Raw genomic sequence first — 21369 nt, 5'->3', positions numbered from 1 at the left:
AGCTGCACCAGCTTGTGTCTGTGAGCCCTGCAATGAGCTGAGAGGAGATGATTGAGCCTGGCTGGGAGAATTGACAGGGGGCTTGGTGCTCATGACTGTGGGAGCCTTGTGTACTGGGACTGTGAAAACGCTGTGGCTGCATGAGAGGGTGCAGGGTGTGGCAATCACTGCGGGCAGCTCCACACCCTCTGGGCTCATTGAATCCTTGGTGAGGGTCATTGCTGTGGGATCTGTGCTTACACCAAGGACTTCACAGATCCTTTGTGTGGTTCTTGTGGCAGTCCAGATGAATATTGTACTTGCTGGGCTAGTGCCCAGGCATTGGTCCACTTGGTCGAGAGGAAGTGAGTATGAAACTACACCAACAGAGTAGAACAAACCTCTCCTCCTATAACAAAAGAAATTTACCAGGCCCAATTTGGGAGTCATATTGGACACTCCCCTTACCATGGAGCACCGAACAGAGCTCCCTGGCCACACCCAGCACACACCTCTGGGTATTCACTGAAAGAGCAGACACTCCACTAATCCACAGAGGCATAGTCCAAAGATAAAAGCCATCACAGGGAAAAAAAACCCCAATATATATGCCTAAAAATAAACACAGAAATTCAAGAAACAAGAATAAGGAAGACAACATGATGCTGCCAAAAGAATACAGCGACACTTCAATACCAGAGTGTGAAGATAAAGAGATTGAAAAAAATGCCAGACATAGAATTAAAAATATTGATCATAGGATTAGAAGCAATCAGAAGCAAATCCAAAAGCTAGAGAAATCCATACAAAACACGAAAGAAAATTTTTCTCGTAAAATTGGGATTTTAAAGAGAAATCAAAATGAAATATTAGAAATGAAGAATTCAATGCATCAAGTAAAAAATGTGGTGGAATGCCTTAACAATAGAATCAGTGAACAGGAGAAAGAATATCTGATATAAAGGACAAGTCTCTGGAAATTTTAGAGTAAGGTTAAAAACAAAAGAAGAAATTAGAAAACTAAAAAACAGTGTTGGAGATCTATGGGATACTATCAAACAACCCAACATATGGGTCTTAGGAGATCCTGAAGGCATGGAAATAGAGAATATATTAGAAGGCCATTTTGGTGAAATCATTACAGTAAATTTTCCTAATTTGGAGAAAGAAAGGGACCTCCAAGTGCAGGAAGCACATAGCACTCCTAATAGACATGACCAGAAGAGATCTTCACCATGATACATTGTGGTCAAACTCTCCACAGTACAGCATAAAGAAAAGATTCTAAAATGTGCACAAGTGAAATGCCAGATTACGTTCAGAGGATTTCCAATTAGACTCACAGATGACTTCTCATCAGAAACCCTACAGGCTAGGAGAGAATAACGATATATGTTCCAAGCCTTAAGAGAAAAAAGGTGTCATCCCAGAATATTGTACCTTGCAAAGCTCTCATTTATGAATGAAGGTGAAATAAAACCTTCCATAACAGAAATCGAAAGAATTTGTCACCACTTGTCCAGCCTTACCAAAGATGCTTAAGGATGTGTTACACACAGAAACACAGAAGCATGGTTATCACTATAAAGAAGGTGAAGGCAGAAAATCTCCCAATAAAAGTACAAAGGAAATCCAAAGTAAACAATAGGACTATTTAAGGCAAAATGGCAAGGCCAAGTTGTAACTTATCAATAGTCACCTTGAATGTAAATAGATTCAATTTTCCTGTTAAAAGATATGGCCTGGCATAATGGATTAAAAAACAGAACCCATCTATTTGTTGCCCACAAGAAACATATCTCACCAACAAAGATGCATGCAGACTGAAAGTGAAAGGATGGGAAAAGATATTCCATGCCAATAGAAACCAAAAAAGAGTAAGTGCAGCCATCTTAATATTAAACAAAATAGACTTTAATACAAAAACTGTTAAAAGAGACAAAGAAGGGCACTATGTAATGACTAAGGGATCAATTCAACAGGAAGACTTGACTATTATAAACATATATGCACCTAATAACAGGGCACCTAGCTACTGAGAAGAAATGTTAATGGATCTAAAGGGAGACAGGGGCTCCAGTACAGTAATAATGGGGGATTTCAATATCCCACTTTCAGCAATGGACAGATCAACCAGAAAGACAATCAGCAAGGAAACAACAGTTAATTGACATTATAGACCAAATGGACCTAACTGGTATCTACAGAAAATTTATTCCTACCATTTCAGAATACACATTCTTCTCATCAGTGCATGGATTTTTCCTAGGATAGACCACATGCTAGGTCATTAATCACATATCAGCAAATTAAAAAATCGGAGTCATACCATGCATCTTTTCTGACCATGAGATGAAGCTGGAAATCAACAATTCAGGAATATCAAGAACATATGCAAACACATGGAGACTGAACAACATGCTCCTGAATGAACAGTGGGTCATTGAAGAAATTTAAAGAGAAATAAAAACATTTCTGGACACGAATGAAGATGACAATACAACAAATAAAAACTTATGGGATACAGCAAAAGCAATGTAAAAAGGAGAGTTTTTAGCAATTGGTGCCTACATCAAGGAATTGGAGCAGCACCTAACAAATGAGTTATCAATACACCTCAAGGACCTAGAAAAACAAGAGCAAACCAAATCCAAAATTAGTATGTGAAAAGAAAGAATAAAACATAGAAACAAATAACAAAATTAAAGCAAAAAAATCCAAAAGGTCAGTGAAACAAAGAGCTGGTTTTTTGAAAAAACAAAAACAAAAACAAAAACAAAAACAAAAAAACCAAAAAAACCCCACCAACTATCTAAAAAAAATAGGCAGAAGATCCAAATCAATGAAATTAGAGATTAAAAATGAAATGTGACAACAGACACCACAGAAATAAAAATAATCATCAGAAATTACTACAAAGAACTGCATGCCAACAAATTGGGAAACAGATGAAATGGATAGATTCCTGGACACATATAACATACCTAAATGGAGCCATGAAGACAAAGAAAACCTAACAGACCAATAACCAAGACAGAACTCAAATCAGTAATATAGAGCCTCCCAATCAAGAAAATCCCATGACTGGATGGCTTCACTGCTGAATTTTACCAGAAATTTAAAGGATTAACTCCAATTCTTCTCAAGCTCTTCAAAATAATTGAAAGGGAAGGAATCCTTCCAAACTTATTCTATGAAGCCAGCATCATCTTAATGCCTAAACCTGAAAAAGATACAACAGAGAAAGAGAGCTACAGGCCAATTTCCCTGATGAACATAGATGCAAAAATCCTCAACAATGTACTAGCCAGTAAAATCCAACAACAGATCAGAAAGATCATTCACCCGGACCATGTGGGATTTATCCCTGGGATGCAGGAATGGTTCCACGTTTGCAAACCAACGTGATACACCACATTAACAAACTGATAAGTGATATTATTATCTCAATAGATGCAGAGAAAGCATTTGATAAAATACAACACCATTTTATGATGAAACCTTTAAGCAAATTGGATATAGAAGGAACATTCCTCAACACAATCAAGGCAATTTATGACATACCCACAGCCAGTGTCCTATTGAATGGGGAAAAGTTAGAAGTGTTCCCACCAAGATCTGGAACCAGACAGGGATGCCTACTCTCACCATTGCTATTTAATGTAGTCCTGGAAGTTTTAGCCAGAGCCATTAGACAAGAAAAAGAAATCAATGGAATACAAATAGGGAAGGAGGAAACCAAACTATCCTTATTTGCAGATGACATGATTCTATATATAGGGGATCCAGAGGACTCCACTAAGAGACTATTGGAACTCACAGAAGAGTTTGGTAAAGTGGCAGGATATAAAAACAGCATACAAAAATCAATAGTTTTTGTATACACAGAAAATTCCATGGCTGAAAAAGAATTTCTAAGATCAATCACAACTCACAATAGCTATAAAATTTAAATACATTGGAATAAATTTAACCAAAGTGGTGAGAAATATCTACAATGAGAATTATAAAACATTAAATAAAGAAATATAAGAAGACAGAAAAAATGGAGAAATCTTCCATATTCATGGATTGGAAGAATCCATATCATTAAAATGTCCATACTACCGAAAGCAATTTACAGATTCAATGAAATACCAACCAAAGTACTAGGGACATTCTTCTCAGATAGAGAAAAAATGATGCTGAAATTCATATGGAAATACAGGAGACCCCAAATAGCTAAAGAAATCGTAAACAACAAAAACAAAGCAGGAGGCATCACAATTCCAGATTTCAAGACATACTACAGGACAGTTATAATCAAAACAGACTGATACTGATACAAAAACAGAGGGGAAGACCAATGAAACAGATAGAAATGCCAGAAATCAGTCCATTCATCTACAAACAAATGGTGCTGGAAAACTGGATCTCCACACGCAGAAGTATGAAGCAGGACCCCTACCTTACACCTTATAAAAACTCCACTCAAAATGGTTTAAAGACTTAAATCTATGACCTGATACCTTCAAATTATTACAGATCGCTGGGCCAGTACTGCAAGCCACTGGCATAGGTGAAGACTTCTTGAAAAAGGTCCCAGAGGCACAGGCAATTAAAATAAAAATTGACAAATGGGATTATATCAAATTGAGATGCTTCTGCAGTGCAAAAGAAACACTCAGCCTAGTAAAGAGGCAACCAATGGAAAGGGAGAAGTGACTTGCAAACTATGCAACTGATAAAGTATTAATAACCAGAATATTTAAAGAGACAATAAACTCCACGACAACAAAACAAACAACCCTGTTGAGATGGGAAAAGGACTTAAACAGGCATTTCTCAAAGGCAGAGAGCCAAATGGCCAACAGACACATGAAAAAAATGCTCAGGATCACTAGCCATCAGGGAAATGCTAATCAAAACCACAATGAGGTTTCACCTCACCTCAGTTATAATGGCTTTCATATTGAAATCAAGGAACAATAATGCTGCATTTTCTTGTAAATAAAATTTATTGTTAAAAGAATCATAAATAAGTACTAAATTTTTGTTAATGATATTAAGGTAAACATCATTCACAATAATATCTTAAAAATAAAATACTTAGATTGTATTTTATTTTTTTTAACTTTTATTTAATGAATATAAATTTCCAAAGTACGACTTATGGATTACAATGGCTTCCCCCCCATACCGTCCCTCCCACCCACAACCCTCCCCTTTCCCACTCCCTCTCCCCTTCCATTCACATCAAGATTCATTTTCGATTATCTTAATATACAGAAGATCAGCTTAGTATACATTAAGTAAGGATTTCAACAGTTTGCTCCCACACAGAAACATAAAGTGAAAAATAATAGATGATTTTTTTTAAATGATGATGAAATCAGATCAGACCTATTGTCATGTTTAATCCCAGTGAGAGTCAAGTTGGGAATTGATAATTTCTTTTTTTTTTTTTTTTACAGAAGATCAGTTTAGTATACATTAAGTAAAGATTTCAACAGTTTGCACCCCCATAGAAACACAGAGTGAAATATACTGTTTGAGTACTCGTTATAGCATTAAATCTCAATGCACAGCACATTAAGGACAGAGATCCTACATGAGGAGTAAGTGCACAGTGACTCCTGTTGTTGACTTTACAAATTGACACTCCTGTTTATGGCATCAGTAAATCTCCCTATGCACCAGTCATGAGTTTCCAAGGCTATGGAAGCCCCTTGAGTTCTCCGACTCTTATCTTGTTTAGACAAGGTCATAGTCAAAGTGGAGGTTCTCTCCTCCCTTCAGAGAAAGGTACCTCCTTCCTTGAAGACCTGTTCTTTCCACTGGGATCTCACTCACAGAGATATTTTTGCCAGAGTGTCTTGGCTTTCCATGCCTGAAATACTCTCATGGGCTTTTCAGCCAGATCCGAATGGCTTTAGGGCTGATTCTGAGGCCAGAGTGCTATTTAGGACATCTGCCATTCTATGAGTCTGCTGAGTATCTCACTTCCCATGTTGGATCACTCTCCCCTTTATTTATTCTATCAGTTAGTGTGAGCAGGTACTAGACTTGTTTATGTGCTCCCTTTGACTCTTAGTCCTTTCATTATGATCAATTGTGAACTGAAATTGATCACTTGGAATAGTGAGATGGCATTGGTACATGCCACCTTGATGGGATTGAATTGGAATCCCCTGGTATGTTTCTAACTCTACCATTTGGGGCAAGATGGCGGAATAGTGAGGGCGTGCACCGATAGTCCGGGAAAATTTAGTTTAATAAAAGGGGAGTTACGGTAGCCTCAGAAAAAAGAACCAGGAAAATATTGCAGAGGAAACTCTTCTGGATCGAGTGGCAGTGAATCGGAGGACCTACTGGGAGAACAAGGTTGCCCACCGTGCGGAAGCCGAGCCGCGGGACCGAGCCGCAGAAGCCGCAGGGTCTGCGTGCCAGTGCTCGAAGGGGAGTACATGCCACACAGACAACAGCGGGGAGACTTGCGACGTCCAGGGCTCTGAGTCCACACATCGGCGCTGGAGGGGGAGGTGAGCTCAATAACCCGAGACATTGGTGGGGAAACGGGGGTCAGAATCTAGAGGGGGGCCGGAAAGTGCAGCAAACTCACTACCAGAAAGAAGGAAAAAAGCTTGGGGGTTTCTCTTTCCCCTAACCTTGCAAAGGTTGCAAGGCTGCAAGGCTTGAAGAATTCGCAAGAGACAAAGTGCAGGCCCCCTCTCTGGATTTACATATCAACGGGGGAGAGCTAAGGAACTGAGTCACTACAATTCAGTAGCCTAGGCAACCCAGTGGGAGTCCAGAGGAGCCTAAACAGACTCTGTGGGTAGAAGCCAGAGACTGGAAGCTAAATACCATCAATTCTGCACAGCCATGCCGTGCGGTGTTACTTACCCCCTGAATAAAATAAATAAATAAATAAATAAATAAATAAAAAGAGAGAGATTTACCACGCATAACCTGAGGGTGTCACCTTTGCACACCCTTAACCAGGAAGAACCAAGCAGAGCTCTCAGGCCGCACCCATCTCAAGCCTCCAAGGCTCCTCCAACAACAGGCAGTCCACTTAACACGGACATAGTATAAAAAAAAAAACGCACAGTGACGAAAGAAGAATTAACTATGCCAAGTAACAAACACAGAAATCGAGGGAACAAGATCAACGATGACACTATGATGCCTCCAAATAAACAAAACACCCCAAACCAAGATTATGAAGATGATGAGATAGAAGAAATGCAAGATATGGATTTCAAAAAATTTATGATAAGAACATTTAGAAGTTTTCAAAAGCAAATCCTTGAACTACAGAAATCCTTATTGGACAAGATTGAAAATCTCTCTCGTGAAAATGAAATTTTAAGGAAGAATCAAAATGAAACTCAGAAACTAGTAGAACAGGAAAGTGTGATAGTGAAGAGAAATCAAAATGAAATGAAGAGCTCAATAGATCAAATGACAAACACATTAGAAAGCCTTAAAAACAGAATGGGTGAAGCAGAAGAGAGAATATCGGACTTAGAAGATAGAGCACAGGAAAACATACAGTCAAACCAAAGAAAAGAAGAGGAAATTAGAAATCTAAAAAATATTATTGGGAATCTACAGGATACTATTAAAAAAACCAACATTCGAGTTCTAGGAGTTCCTGAAGGCATGGAGAGAGAGAAAGGATTAGAAGGCCTTTTTAGTGAGATACTAGCAGAGAACTTTCCAGGTTTGGAGAAGGACAGAGACATCCTAGTACAGGAAGCTCATAGAACCCCCAATAAACATGACCAAAAGAGATCCTCACCACGACACGTGGTAATTAAACTTACCACAGTGAAACATAAAGAAAAGATCCTAAAATGTGCAAGAGAGAAACGTCAGATTACTCTCAGAGGATGTCCAATCAGACTCACAGCAGACTTCTCATCAGAAACACTACAGGCTAGGAGGGAATGGCGAGACATAGCACAGGTGCTAAGAGAGAAAAATTGCCAGCCCAGAATATTATATCCTGCAAAGCTCTCATTTGTGAATGAAGGTGAAATAAAGACCTTTCATAGCAAACAGAAATTGAAAGACTTTGTGGCCACTCGTCCGGCCCTGCAAAAGATACTTAAAGATGTGCTACACTCAGAAACACAGAAACAGGGCCATCAATATGAAAGAAGGGAAAGGAAGAACACCTACCAGTAAAAGAGCATGGGAAGCTCAAAGCATATACTAGAAAATATTTCCGGGAAAATGGCAGGGCAAAGTCACTACGTATCAATAGTCACATTGAACATTAATGGTCTGAATTCTTCAGTTAAAAGACACCGTTTGGCTGACTGGCTCAAAGAACACAACCCAACTATTTGTTGCCTACAAGAAACACATCTCTCTAACAAAGAGGCATGCAGACTGAAAATGAAAGATTGTATTTTATTTTTAAGATATTATTGTGAATGATGTTCTCTCTGATTGGCGACAACTAACTGAGCACCAAAGGGGAAACTTGTTGAAGTGAAATGGACACTGTGAGAAACAGTGACTTGATCAGCTCTTGTCCTGACGGTTGATGTACAATGTAATACTTTATCCATTTTAGTATTTTTTTTGTTCTAGTACCATTGGTTGAACTCTGTAATTAACACACAATTGTTCTTAGGTGTTTAAATTTTAACTGAAAAGTGATCCCTGTTAGGAATTTGGAAAACATTATGTTGCGTGAAATAAGCCAATCCCAAAAGGGACAAATACCACTTGTTCTCCTTGATAGGTGACAACTAACTGAGCACCAAAAAGGAAACCTGTTAAAGTGAAATGAACACTATGAGAAACGGTGACTTGATTAGCCCTCACCCTGACTGTTGATGAGCAGCTTAATATGTTATCCCTCTTAGTATTTTTTTTTGTTTGTTCTACTTAATACTTTTGGTTGAATACTGTAATCAATACACAATTCTTCTTAAATGCTGAAACTTAACTGAAAAGTGATCGCTGTTAAATATAAGAGTGGGAATAAGAGAGGGAAGAGATGTGCAATTCAGGACATGCTCAAGCTGACTTGCCTCAAACGGTGGAGTTAGAAACATACCAGGGGATTCGAATTCAATCCCATCGAGGTGGCATGTACCAATGCCATCTCACTAGTCGCAGTGATCAATTTTTGTTCACAATTGATCGTAATGATAGGACTAAGAACCAAAAGGATCACATAAACAAGAATAGTGTCTGCAAATACTAGCTGATAGAATCAAAAAGGGAGAGAATGATCCAACATGGGAAGTGAGATACTCAGCAGACTCATAGAATGGCAGATGTCCTAAATAGCACTCTGGCCTCAGAATCAGCCCTTAAGGCATGCGGATCCGGCTGAAATGCCCATGAGAGTATTTCAGGCATGGAAAGCCAAGACACTCTGGGGGAAAAAAAAACCTAAATGAAAGATCTCCACGAGTGAGATCCCAGTGGAAAGAATGGGTCATCAAAGAAGGAGGTACCTTTCTCTGAAGGGAGGAGAGAACTTCCACTTTGACCATGGCCTTGTCTAAATATGATCAGAGTCAGTGAACTCAGGGGGCTTCCATAGCCTTGGCAGCTCATGACAAGAGCCTAGGGTGATTACTGATGCCATAAACAAGAGTGTCAATTTGTTAAGTCAACAACAGGAGTCACTGTGCACTTACTCCTCATGTAGGATCTTTGTCCTTAGTGTGCTGTACATTGAGATTTAATGCTATAACTAGTGCTCAACCAGTATTTTTCACTTTATGTTTCTGTGTGGGAGCAAACTGTTGAAATCTTTACTTAATGCATGCTAAACTGATCTTCTGTATATAAAGAGAATAGAAAATGAATCTTGATGTGAATGGAAGGGGAGAGGGAGTGGATAAGGGGAGGGTTGCGGATGGGAGGGGCGTTATGGGGGGGAAGCCATTGTAATCCATATTCTGTACTTTGGAAATTTATTCATTAAATAAAAGTTAAAAAAATACTTAGGTAGTGATACATTTAGCAACAAAATGTATAAGACATTTGTTCTAAAATTATATCCTCACAGAAATTAATGAAAATATAAATTAATGGGGAGCAATAGTAGCTCTTGACTCAAAAGCCTCACTATTGTTTTTCATTTTCTCTACAGTGAGGTCTAGATTAAGTGTAATCACAGTGAAAATCCAAGCAGGTTCCTTTGTAGATATGCAAAAGGTGACATGAAATTTTTTTGTGGAAATGTGATAGACCTGAAGTAGCAAAAGCCAACCTTGAAAGAGAAGAGAAAAATTTGAAGCACATATTCTACCTGACTTTAAAACTAACTATAAACTTAGTAATAAACATAACCAAGACAGATTGATACTCATGACAGGACAAACTGATCAACTGAACTCAATAGAACAGAACCTAGAGTTCAGGAATAGACTCATACACATATGGTCAAAAGGTTTTTTTATAAGGGCACCAAGAAATTCAATGGGAAAAAGAAAATTTTTTATTTAAATATTGCTTCAGCAATCTCAGGGAAAGGTTAGGAAGAAAACTGCAGTGGAAATTCCATGAAAGGAAGAGGGATGCTGTGAATCTGCACAGAGGTGCTGGATGCGCAGGATGAGCACAGACACAAGACTGGCCCCCAGCAGCCAAGAACCTGAGTGTCAGCTTTGGAAAGTGAGGTGAGACCAGACTGCAGCAGCCTGTGCCACTGGAGCTATAACAGCAGGGAGGGCCTGGCGTGAGATGGGCCTGGAGCCCTGTAGGGGACAGGATACCTACAAACCAAGCAGAAAAAAGGGACATGTTTCTCTCTCCCCATCCTGGTGCCCAGAAACTGACTGAGAGAAGGTGGGCACGATTTTGGACATATGTAACAGTTGCACCAGCTCGTGTCCATGTGCCCAGCAATCAGCTGAGAGGAGATGCCTGAATCTGGCTAGGAGCATTGACAGGGGGCTGGACATGCATTTGGGACTGTGAAGTGCTGCAATGTTCCCAAAACATCACAGTTTCTGGGGCTCAAACTGCCTAGTTGGAGAACCCACAGCAGATGGCTCTGGAAGCATCTTTGCTTCTCTGTGGACAGGATAGACTAGCGGGATAGAGAGGATCCTTGGCATGATGTGCCTGTAGGAGCTTTGTATCTGAGACTGTGGGAACACTATGACTGCACAAGATAGCACAGAGTATATCTATGTCTCTGGGCAATCACTGTGAGTGGCTCCACAGGATCAGAGCTCCCTGATTGCCTGCAGCAGGTCATTGCTGCAGGATCAGTGCTCACAATGAGGACTGCACAGATCCTTTGGGTGGTTCTTACAGAAGTGTGGGTGAGTAACACTCAAGCATTGATTGCCTTGGAAGAGAGGAGGTGAGGGTGTGACTATGCCAATAGAGCTGATCAACACTCCTTTCTGAATAAAGAAAATATCTACCATGCTCAACTTGGCTGTCACCTTCAATACTTGCCCCACCTGGAGCACTAAACAGAGCTACCTGGTCACACCCAGCACACACCTCTGGGTATTCACTGAAAGAGCAGACATCCCACTAAGCCATAGAGGCCCAGTCCAAAGATAAACGCTATCACAGGAAAATAAAAAACCAAGTATCCCCATAAATGCCTAAAAATAAACATAGAAATTCAAGAAACAAGAATAAGGAATACAGCATAACCCCACCCCCAAAGGAACACAACACTTCAATATTAGTATGTGAAGATAAGAAATTGAAGAGATGCTAAAATCAGATTTCAAAAGATTAATCATATTATTACTCAGAAGCAATCAGAAGCAAATCTACAAATTGAGGAAATCCATACATGACATGGATGAAATTTTTTTCCCATGAAATTAAGATTTTAAAGAGAAATCAGAATGAAATATTAGAAATGAAGAATTCAATAGATCAAATAAAAAATGCAGAGGAAAGCCTTAACAACAGACTTGGTGAGGCAGAAGGAAAGAGTATCTGAGCTAGAAGATAAATCTTTGGAAATTTTACAAGCAGGCCAAAAAAGGGAGAAATTAGAAAACTTAAAAGCAGTGTTGGAGATTTTTGGGGTCAATCAAATGACACAACATATGGGTCTTATGAGTTCTTGAAGGTGTGTAAAGAGAGAATGGACTAGAAGGCCTATTTAGTGAAATGACTACAGAAAACGTCCCCAATTCAGAGAAAGGAATGCCTAAATATAGGAAGCACATAGAACTCCTAATAGATATGACCAGAAAAGATCTTCACCATTACACATTGTAGTCAAGCTATCAACAGTAAAACATAAAGAAAAGTTTCTCAACTGTGCATTAGAGAAACACCAAATTACTTTCAGAGGATCTCCAAGAAGACTCATAACTGACTTCTCACATGAAACCCTACAGTTTAGGAGAGACTGCCAAGACTTAGTCCAAGTCTTAAGAGAAAAGAGCTGTCAACTTAGAAACCTGTACCACACAAACTCTCATTTATTAATGAAGGTGAAATAAAGACATTCCATAGCAAAGAGAAATTGAAAAAATTTGTCACCACTCATCCAGCACACAGAAACATAGTCATCACTATGAAAGAGTGTGAAGGTAGAAAATCTTCCAGTAAAGGTACAAAGGAAATCCAAAGTAAACAATAAGATTATTTATGCAAAAATGGCAGGGCCAAGGTGTTACTTATCAATAGTAATCTTGAATGTAAATGGCCTCAACTTTCCACTAAAAAGATACAGACAGGCTAAGTGGATTAAAATACAAGACCCATCTATTTGCTGCCTACAAGAAACACACCTCACCAACTAAGATACACACAAACTGAAAATGAAAGGATCCTAATGGAAACCAAATATCCTAATATCAGACAAAATAGACTTTAACATAAAAACTGTTAAAAGAGATGAAGAAGAGCACTATGTAATGATTAAGAGATCAATTCAACAGAAATATGTGACTATATGGCCGGCGCCGCGGCTCACTAGGCTAATCCTCCGCCTAGCAGCGCCGGCACACCGGGTTCTAGTCCCGGTCGGGGCGCCGGATTCTGTCCCGGTTGCCCCTCTTCCAGGCCAGCTCTCTGCTGTGGCCAGGGAGTGCAGTGGAGGATGGCCCAGGTGCTTGGGCCCTGCACCCCATGGGAGACCAGGAAAAGCACCTGGCTCCTGGCTCCTGCCATCGGATCAGGGCGGTGCGCCGGCCGCAGCGCGCCGGCCGCGGCGGCCATTGGAGGGTGAACCAAGGGCAAAGGAAGACCTTTCTCTCTGTCTCTCTCTCTCACTGTCCACTCTGCCTGTCAAAAAAAAAAAAAAAAGAAATATGTGACTATAATAAATGTATATGCACTCAATTACAGGGCATCTGGCTATTAAAAGAAATGTAAATGGATCTAAAGGGAAATGTAGACTCCAATACAATAGTAATGGGGGAATTCAACAGCTCTTTCATCAATGAACAGATCAATTAGACAGAAAATCAACAAAAAACAGTTAATTGACACTATGGACCAAATGGACATAAACTGATATCTCCAAAATTATTCAACCCATAGTTGCAGAATACAAATTCTTCTGAGCAGTGCATGGAACATTATCTAGGATAGACCACATACTAGGCAATAAAACAAGTCTCAGCAAATTCATAAAAACTGAAATCATGCCATGCATTTTCTCTGACAACTATGGAATAACGTTGTAAATCAACAACTTAGGAATCTCCACAACATATGCAAACACAAGGAGACTGAACATGTTCCTGAATTAACATTGTATAAAAGAAGAAATAAAAAATTTATAGAAATGAATGAAGACAATAATACAACACATAAAAACTTATGGGATACAGCAAAAGTGATGTTAAGAAAGAAGTTAACAGCTGGCGCCGTGGCTCACTTGGTTAATTCTCCACCTGTGGCACCGGCACCCCAGGTTCTAGTCCTGGTTGGGGTGCTGAATTCTGTCCCAGTTGCTCCTCTTCCAGTCCAGCTCTCTGCTGTGGCCCAGGAGTGCAGTGGAAAATGGCCCAGGTCCTTGGGCCCTGCACCCGCATGGGAGACCAGGAGGAAGCACCTGGCTCCTGGCTTCGGATCAGCGCAGTGCGCTGGCTGTAGCAGCCATTTGGGGAGTGAACCAATGGAAAAAGGAAGACCTTTCTCTGTCTCTCTCTCTAACTCTGCCTGTTCAAAGAAGAAGAAGAAGAAGAAGAAGAAGAAGAAGAAGAAGAAGAAGAAGAAGAAGAAGAAGAAGAAGAAGAAGAAGAAGAAGAAGAAGAAAGTTTATAGCAATTGGTGCCTACATGAAGAAACTGGAAAGGCATCAAATAAATGAGCTATAAATGTATGTCAAGGACCTAGAAGAACAACAAGAAACCAAACCCAAAATTAGTAGGAGGAAAAAAATAATTAAGATTAGAGAAGATGGGGGCCGGTGCTGTGGCTCACATGGTTAATCCTCCGCCTGCGGCGCCGTTATCCCAAATGAGCGCCAAGTTTTAGTCCTGGCTGCTCCTCTTCTAGTCCATCTCTCTGCTGTGGTCCAGGAGGGCAGTGGAGGATGGCCCAAGTGCTTGGGCCCCTGCACCTACATGGGTGACCAGGAGGAAGCACCTGGCTCCTGGCTTCGGATTGGCGTAGCTCCGGCCGTAGCTGCCATTTGGGGGTGAATCAATGGAAGGAAGACCCTTTCTCTCTGTCTCTCTCTCTCACTGTTTAACTCTATCTGTCAAAAAAAGAGGAGAAATAAGGAAAATTGAAACCAAAAAAGGCAATACAAATGCTCAGTGAAATGAGGAGCTGGTTTTTTGAAAAAAATAAACAAAATTGATACACTGTTTGCCCAATTAACCAACAAGAGAGGGAGAAGATCCAAATCAATAAAATTAGAGATTAAAAAGGAAATGTAACAACAGACACCACAGATATAAAAAGAATAACCATGAGGGTTGGTGCCGTGGCTCACTTGGCTTATCCTCCACCTGTGGCACCGGCACCCCAGGTTCTAGTCCCGGTTGGGGCACCGGATTCTGTCCCGGTTGCTCCTCTTCCAGTCCAGCTCTCTGCTGTGGCCCAGGAGGGCAGTGGAGGATGGCCCAAGTGCTTGGGCCCTGTACCCGCATGGGAGACAGGAGGAAGCACCTGGCTCCTGGCTTCGGATAGGCGCAGTGCTGGCCGGAGCGGCCATTAGGGGAGTGAACCAACAGAAAAAGAAGACCTTTCTCTCTTTCTCTCACTGTCTATAACTCTCTCTCTGTCTCTCTCTCTCACTGTCTAACTCTGCCTGTCAAAAAATTAAAAAAAAGAATAATTATGAATTACTACACAGAGCTGTACGTCAACAAATCAGCAAACCTAAAAGAAATAGATAAATTTCTAGACACACAAAATGTACTTAAATTGAGTCATGAAGACATAGAAAGCCTAAATAGATCGATAACCAACATGGAGATTGAATCAGAAATAAATACCCTCCCAGCAAAGGAAAGCTCATGGTTCATGTTCTGACTGCTTCACTGCTGAATTCTACCAGACATTTAAAGAAGAATTAATTTCAATTCTTCTCAAGCTAGTCAAAACAATTGAAAGGGATGGAATCCTCCCAAGCTCTTTCTATGAAGCCAGTATCACACTCATTCCTAAACCTGAAAATGATACAACAGATAAAGAGAACTATAGACCAATTTCTCTGATAAGCATAGACACAGAAAATCTCAATAAAATACTAGCCAATCATTTGTGACAACACATCAGAAAGATGATTCACCTGGACCAAATGGGATTTTCCCTGGGATGCAGGGATGGTTCAACATTCACAAATCATTGAGATACACCACATTAACAAACTGAAAAACAAAAACCACTTGATTATATGAATAGATTCAGAGAGAGCATTTGATAAAATACAACATCCTTTCATGATGAAAATCTTAAGCAATCTGGGTATAGAAGAAACATTCTTCTACACAATAAAGGTAATTTATGACAAAACCATGGCCAGTGTCCTACTGAATGGGAAAAAGTTGGAAGTATTCCCACTAAGATACGGAACAAGGCAATGGTACCCACTCTCACCATTAGTATTCAATATAGTTCTGAAAGTTTTAACCAGAATCATTACAAGAAAGAGTAATCAATGGGATACAAATCAGGGAGGAGGAAGTCAAACTATCTCTCTTTAGAGATGACATGAGTCTATACATAGCAGTTCCAAAAGCCTCCATTAAGACAATCGAAACTCATAAAAGAGTTTGGTAAAGTAAAATAAGCCAATCCCAAAAGAAATATACCATATGTTCTCCCTGATCTGTGGTAATCAATAGAATACCTAAAAGGTAATCTATAGAAATCCAGTTTACACTTTGAGATGCAATGATTTTGAACATCCCTGTCTCGTCTGCTGAGGAACAGTGTTTTTATTTTTCTTTATTCATATTATGTGTTGATCTCTGTAGTTATTATAAGGTTAATATTATTGTATAAAGTTTTAAAAATAGATCTTTGTAAAAAATAAGAATGGGGGCCGGTGCTGTGGCTCACTAGGCTAATCCTCCACCTTGCAGCGCTGGCACACCGGGTTCTAGTCCCGGTCGGGGCGCCGGATTCTGTCCCGGTTGCCCCTCTTCCAGGCCAGCTCTCTGCTGTGGCCAGGGAGTGCAGTGGAGGATGGCCCACGTGCTTGGGCCCTGCACCCCATGGAGACCAGGAGAAGCACCTGGCTCCTGCCTTCGGATCAGCGAGATGCTGAACCAATGGCAAAAGGAAGACCTTTCTCTCTGTCTCTCTCTCTCACTGTCCACTCTGCCTGTCAAAAAATTAAAAAAATAAAAAATAAAAAAGTAAGAATGGGACTAGGAGAGGGAGGGAGTGGGAGTGTGGGTGGGAGGGTTGGAGAATCACTCTGTTCCTAATTTTGTATATATGAAATGCATGAAGTGTATATACCTTAAATAAAAGTTTTCTAGGTAAAAAAACCAGTGCCTTAACCCTTGAATTGCCAAATGAAAACAACTACTTTGATCTCAAATTATAGCATACAAAAATAATTTGAGGTAGGCTAACATCTACACAATAAACCTAAAAATACAGGAGCTGACGTTGTGATGCAGCAAGTTAAGCCAGTTCGAGTCCTGGGCACTCCACTTCTGATCCAGCTTCCAGCTCATGCACCTGGGAAACCAGTGGAAGATGGCCCAATTACTTGGGCCCCTGCCACTGGTGTGGGAGATCTGAATGGCTTTCCTAGCTCCTGAGTTCAGCCTGGCCATTGCAGCCATTTGGGATAACAAACCAGAGGATGGAAGATCTCTCTTTCTCTCTCTCACTCTGCTTTTCAAATAAATAAAATATACATCTTTATAAAGCTAAAAATATGGGCTGCCTGTAGTGCCAGCATATGGGCTCTAGTTTGAGTCCCAGCTGTTCCACTTCTGATCCAGCTCCCTGCTGATACACCTGGGAGAGCAGTGGAGGATGGCTCATATACTTGGGTCCCTGAACCCACGTGGGAATCCTGGAAGAAGCTCCTGGTCCCTGGCTTTTAACTGGCCTAGCTGCTGCCATTGCAGTCATTTGGGGAGTGAGCTAGCAAATGGAAGATCTCTCTCTGTTTCCATCTAACTGTTTCTCTCTCTGTGTAACTGTGCATTTCAAATAAATAAATAAATAAATCTTTTTGAAAAAATCCCTAGAAATATGAGATTATTAGTAAAAATATAGGATAATATACTCACAAGAGGACTAAGGGATTCATAAAACACAAAAAGAACTAGCCATAAAAGGTAATACTGGTGTACTGGATTTCACAAAAATTAAAATCCTGTTTATAATATATATACCATTAAGAATATAAGTATGCAAGCTAGAGACTGACAGAAGATATTTGGAATAGGTATGTATAATAAAGGATTGGCTCAAGACTATATAGAGCATATGCATATCAATAAAAAACAAGTCAATAGAGAAAAAACCAGCAGGATAGGGAAGAGTGAAAATTTGTCACAGAGAAACAAAAATTAAACTGGAATAATTTTATAAGTTATAGCCCTAGAATCAGTGAAATACCTACAATCATGAAGCAAATGCTCAATGAAGCAAAAGGCATAAAACTTATTCTCAGTGTGGGCATTGTGGCATAGTGTGTTAGGTTGCTGCTTGGGATGTCCACATTGTACATCAGAGTACCTAGGGTTGAGTCCAGCCTCCATTTCTGACGCAGCTTCATGCTAATGCACATCTTGGGAGGTAGCAATTGATGGCTCAAGTATGTAGGTCCCTGCCACCCATGTGGGAGACTCAGAGTTCCTGGCTCTTAGCTTTAGCTTGGGCTAGCCTCAGTTGTTGGAGGCATTTGGAGAGTGACCCAGCAGGTGAAAGATCTGTGTCTCTCTCTGTCTCTGTTGCTATGTTTTTCAAATGAATAATAATACATAAACTTTAAAAACCCTTAGTTTAATAACCCATTAACCTCAGTTCCTTTTACATAGTACAGCATGTCTCATTTTCAAGAAAAAACTCCAGGCCGGCACCGTGGCTCAATAGGCTAATCCTCCGCCTGTGGCGCCGGCACCCCGGGTGCTATTCCCAGTCGGGGTGCCAGATTCTGTCCCGGTTGCTCCTCTTCCAGTCCAGCTCTCTGCTGTGGCTCAGGAGTGCAGTGGAGGATGGCCCAAGTCCTTGGGCCCTGCACCCGCATGGGAGACCGGGAAAAGCACCTGGTTCCTGGCTTCCGATCAGTGCGGTGCGCCAGCTGCAGCACGCCGGCCACAGCAGCCATTGGGGGGGGTGAACCAACGGAAAAAGGAAGACCTTTCTCTCTGTCTCGCTCTCTCACTGTCCACTCTGCCTGTCATAATTGAAAAAAAAAAAAGAAAGAAAAAACTCCAAGGCATATTAAAAATACAAGAAGCACAATTTGAAGAGACAGTAAGCATCAGAACCAAACTAAGATATGATGTATCAGATATGACAGACATGTTGGAATTTTCAGAGGGTAATTTAAAACAACTATGATTAATATACTAAGAGGTCTAGTGGAAAAACAGACAACATGTAAGAAGAGGTGGGGTGTATGTGACATCAGCAAGATGGTAAACTAGGAAACCTTGGACTCTCCTTTCCCCAGTGGACACACTTCTTACAGATACTCTGATTTCAACAACAAAACATGAAAAAACTCCTCTTGTGACAAATCCAGAAACTGAGATGTCGCTCCCCGTCTTCGTGGAGGAACGACACAGGACCCTGCGCTGTTCTTTCGTCTGCTTGGCCCTCCCCGGGTTTGCTGCTGGTTCTTCCCGGGTTGGCTACTGTCCCTTCCACCTCCGTGGAAGGGCGGTTCCCCCTGCCACATTCCCCACTTCCGCGGGGGAGCGGCACACCGCCGGCCGGCTCTCTCGGGGGCTGCACAGGTGTTCCTTCAGATAGATGTTCCCGTTAGATGTTCCTGGTGCATGCCGTCTCTCTCCTCCTTTATAGTCCTCCTCCGCCAATCCTAACTCGGCTGCCCACACGCCGAGTACGCTGCTCTCCTCCAATCAGGAGCAGGATCAGCTCCTGGAGGTCATCACTCAAGTTGGCAAGAGGCAGCTACGCAGAAGCTGTTTTCTCCTCTCCCAGCGCCATACTGTGGGAGAGCAGATGCATAGAATAAGTCTTAATTCCAGTAACTTAGTCTAGTCCGAGTTGCTCCCCACACTGAGAGGCTCCCTCATTTTGGGTGAGCATGAAAGACCTACATTGGAACCCATAGAGAAGTTAAAAACACTTTGTCAGAGTAATCCGTCCCCCAAGCTCAGTACAGAATGACTGTATGACTGTATGTAAAACTCAGCTCCTGGCCTTTCTTTGAGAGAGAAACAAAGTGGTTGAATCACTCATCCAATATTCCAAACTTTGGAGCGTGGCTTCCCAAAATACTGGCCTCTGTCACCTGTCCTAGAGCACTGATAGAGCCCTGCACACTTTTGACATTTGGTTTCAATTGAGAACAAAGGCAGCACTGTATAAATGACTTAATTCTAGCACAAATGTTAAGACAAAAGTTAAAAGTAACAAACTATAATAAAGTTAATGGATACACTTTAAAAGATGTATATTGCTACATTAAATAACAAAGTATGATGGGGAAAGAAAGTAAAGTTTAGAATTTTTATGTGATTGAAGTTTTTATGAGTTTAAAGGAAATTGCTAGGCTATCAGACATTTTATGTAAGTCCCATGGTATCCACAAATAAAATAACTATGTAAGACACACAAATGAAAATGATAAAGAAATCAAACTGTATCAACAGAAAAAATTAGTGTAACAAAGTAAGACAGCATGAGGAAAAGTAGGAAAAAAGAACCATATGAAACAAAAGAAGTTAAATAGCAATATGTGAATCCTTCCCAATGAATAATTATATTAAATATAAATGGATTGAACCTCCCAGTCAAAATATGTAGAATGCTTGAATGAATAAAAACAAAAGAGTGTACAAGAGACTCATTTTAGTTTTAAGGAAACACACAGCTTGAAAGTGAAGGGCAGGAAAAAATATTTCATGCAAATGGTAACCAAAAGAGAGCAAAGGTGGCTATATTAATTTAATTTTTTAAAAGATTTTTTTATTTGAAAGTCGGAGTTACACACAGAGAGAAGGAGAAGCAGAGAGAGAGAGAGAGAGAGAGAGAGAGTCTTCCATCCGCTGGTTCACTCCCTAACTGGCCACAATGGCCAGAGCTGTGCTGATCTAAAGCCAGGAGTCAGGAGTTTCTTCTGGGTCTCCCATGTGGGTGGAGGGCCCAAGCACTTGGGCCATCTTTTACTGCTTTCTCAGGCCATGGCGGAGAACTGGATTGGAAGTGGAGCAGCCCGGACTGGAACCGGCACCCATTTGAGATGCCAGCACTGCAGGCGGTGGCTTTACTCACTACGCCACAGTGCCGGCCCCAAAGATGGCCATATTTATATCAGACAAATAAGGGGGAAATACTGATAAAAGGGTAAAAATTTTTAGTTTTAAGATGAACAAGTTCTGGGGATCTAATACTCAGAGTAGTGACTATATCTAATAATACTGTATTGTATCCCTGAAATTTACTAAGACAGCACATCTCAAGTGTTCACACAATAAAAAAATTAACTGTGAACTAACAGGTTAATTAGGTTAATGTAGCAATAATTTTGCAATATATATGAATATCAAGGCATCAAAACACACTGTATACTTCAAATATATAAATGTTTACTTGCCAGTCATGCCTCAAAAATTGTTGGGGAGGGGATGGAACTGTGGCATCATGAGCTAAGCTGCCACCTAGGACACTGACATCCCATATTAGAGTGCCAGTTTGAGTCCTTGCTGCTGTACTTCTGATCTAGGTCCCTACTAATGCACCTTGGAATGCAGTTGAAGATGGCTCAAGTACTTGGGCCCCCGCACCTATGTGGGAGACCCAGATGGAGTTCCAGGCTCCTGG

The sequence above is a fragment of the Oryctolagus cuniculus genome, chromosome X, assembly GCF_051225735.1.
Source record: "Oryctolagus cuniculus isolate XC-2025 breed Fujian yellow rabbit chromosome X, ASM5122573v1, whole genome shotgun sequence".
Lineage (NCBI taxonomy): Eukaryota > Metazoa > Chordata > Mammalia > Lagomorpha > Leporidae > Oryctolagus > Oryctolagus cuniculus.
This window is presented reverse-complemented; position numbering follows the sequence as displayed.